The sequence below is a fragment of the Cricetulus griseus genome (assembly GCF_003668045.3).
Source record: "Cricetulus griseus strain 17A/GY chromosome 1 unlocalized genomic scaffold, alternate assembly CriGri-PICRH-1.0 chr1_0, whole genome shotgun sequence".
NCBI lineage: Eukaryota > Metazoa > Chordata > Mammalia > Rodentia > Cricetidae > Cricetulus > Cricetulus griseus.
Window position 1 is genome coordinate 138994016 of NW_023276806.1, and position 3038 is coordinate 138997053.

General features: G+C 41.6%; 1 pseudogene; it reads left to right on the top strand.

Moving 5' to 3' along the window:
• Positions 1–905: 905 nt before the first annotated feature.
• LOC113832925 lies at positions 906–2825 on the top strand (annotated as a pseudogene).
• Positions 2826–3038: the final 213 nt, after the last annotated feature.

Here is a 3038-nt window from a genome sequence, read left to right on the forward strand (position 1 = left end):
ATGAACATCAGGCATGCACGTAGTGCACAGATATACATGCAGGCAAAGCACCCATACACGTCAAACAAACAATTCTTCATTACGGATTACTACTGAAAGGAGTATGTGACTTTTGAAAAGGTGGCTGTGAACTTCATCCTGGAGGAATGGGCTGGGTCCTTCCCAGAAGAAATGTTACAAGAGGGTGATGCCAGGAACCTGGCTGTTCCCCCAAACAAAACCAATAAAAAAGAACAAGGAAGACTAGAACACTGAAGATGTCTATTAAAATTCCAGGAAAAAACCTGACGGTAGCAGTTCAGACAGGACACAAATGATGAGTGTGAGGAGTAAGCAGAGAATCCATATTCATGAAGGAGTGTGGGGACGCCTTCATCTCTTAATGGTTTCTGAAGCCTGTGATGATCTGGGAAACTCAATGAATTTAAGCCATCTAGGAACCCTTCATTACAGAGTTTTGCTCAGATAGCTGTGTAAAAGAAGGAACTGCATGCCTGTAAGCAATGTGACATCTTTATCACAGTTGCCTTAGATGCCATGAAAGGTTCGCAATGGAGAAAAATCATAGGTGTGAAAACAGTATAGGAAAGCATTTACTTGTCCTGGTTCCCTTAAAAAAAAAAAAAAAAAAAAAAAAAGGATTCACAAGAGAGAGAATCTCTAAACATAGGACGTGGGAAAGTCCATCACCACAGCAACTTCGTTTGCTTGTTTGTTTGCTTGTTTGCTTGTTTGTGACAGGGTCTCTCTCCATAGCCCTGGCTGTCCTGGAACTCACTATGTAACCCTCTAACTCACAGAGCTTCACCTGCCTTTGCCACTTGAGTGCTGGGGTTAAAGGTACGTGCCACCATGCCCAGCTCCACATCTCTTTAGTAAAAATGACAATGTATAATAAAGAAAAGTCCCACCAGTATAAAATTCTGGAACCTCTTTAGTTTTCTCCATACACTCTAGGGAGAGAGAAACCTTGATTAGAAAAAACAATCTAAAAATTATTTCTCCTACACGAGTGAATGCATACTACATCAAAACTTTGTCAAAGTGAAAAATAGTACAAAATTGTCACTTATAACAAATATTTTCAATGTTCTGTGAAAACCTTTCGTGCAGGCCTAGGAAAACTGCTCTCTCCAAAGGCCAGAGGATGGGTGGGCAGTGTGTATGCAAGAGACTTCCCTGATAGAAGCAGAGGCTAAACTGAAGAACAGAGACAACAGCCAACAACTCATTAGGCTGGCACTGTATCCCTACAGTAGCACTCTGTCACCTCCAGTTCTGAAAAGTAACAGGGCCTGGAGCCCAAGTAGACAGAGCTCGGGATATTGCTAGTTCTGAGATTGCAGGGTCTGTGGAAGGAAGGTCCCTCATGCCTTACGATAGTGAGGAGGTAGAAAACAATGTTAACAAAATGAGCAAACAAACCCACAACACAGCCAGCCACAGCTCAACCATATTTCAAACTGTTTTAGTTCATCCCAGTAACCCTGCCAGAGAAGAGTAGATGCATCTGGAAACTACTTCAGTGCAGTCACCACAGAGAAGTTGCTATTTCATTCAAGATTACAATTGATTTCTGGTTACACACCAAGCTTAAATTGTATGTAGTCATGTGTACACAGATGGGAAAAGTGGGTTTGGATTCATATATGCATACAATTAAAATAGATCACAAACCTAAATGTGAAACATAAAACTAAAATTTCTGAAAGAAAACAGCAGAAAAATCATTGGACTTAAAGTCAACATAACCCATAAAAGAATACTATAAATTAGACTTAGTGGTAATTAAAAACTGCCACTCTTCCAAAGCTGATGTTGGAGAGAGGAGTCACACCACATAAATGGCTTATTTACAATGCGAGTGCCTGTGAAAGTAAAAATTCATCAATAAGAAAAAATTACCTCATTTGAAGGGGCAGAGTATTTCTATAGACACCGCCAACAAATGTATGAATGGCACATGAGTCCAACATCATTAGCTATTACAGAAATGAAAATTCAAAGCATGACGCGTCACTGCACACCTGTTAAAATGGCTAGAATGAAGCAGGCTGCCCACAGCACGTGATTCCAAGGATGCTGCAGAACCACTTTTACAAGCTGGTGGTGGAAATGAGAAGCAGTTAAAACAAATTTGGAAAATGGGCTAGCAGTTTCTTTAAAAATTAAGCATATTCTGACAGCGCCCCCGCCACCGCGTCTCCTGGCTGCTGCTTTCGTGCTTGCCCGCCATGGCCAGCATTAAGGACCTCGAGGGGAAGTGGCGCCTGACCGAGAGCCAAGGCTTTGAGGAATACATGAAGGAGCTAGGAGTAGGACTGGCTCTTAGGAAAATGGGTGCATGGCCAAACCAGATTGCATCTTTACTTGTGACGGCAACAGTATCACCATTAAAACTGAGAGCACTTTGAAGAAGACGCAGTTTTCTTGTTCCCTGGGGAGGACGTTTGATGAAACTACAGTCGATGGCAGAAAAACTCAGCCGTTCTGCACCTTCACTGACAGTGCCCTGGCTCCGCACCAGAACTGGGATGGGAAGGAAAGCACAATAACAAGAGTCAAGGATGGGAAGCTGGTGGTGGATTGTGTCATGAGCAACGTGACCTGTACTCGGGTCTATGAAAAAAAAGGTGGAGTGAGGATTTTGTCGAGACCCTGGACGAGAAACTGTGAGAGTGAATCCGCTCAGTTCAATGAGCAGGTCATAAATATCCACAGAGCTTCTTTTCTTCAGTTTTATTTTTCATGACTGTTTTTCAGTTATCCTTATCACCAACACTTTACATGAAACCCATGTCAAAGTGTTGACTTACCTATGATTCCTTTGCCCAGAATCTCTCATTATAAATATGGAATTGCACTTGCTGCTTAGCTCTGACTTCTACTGTTTAAAGCTTAGATGTTTGCAGTTCTAGCAGAGGGATTGATGGATTCTCTTCTTTTCGTTTTTGGGTTTTTTTGTTTGTTTGTTTTTTTCTTTTTCTTTTTCTTTTTTTTTTTTTTTTTGAGACAGGGTTTCTCTGTGGCTTTGGAGA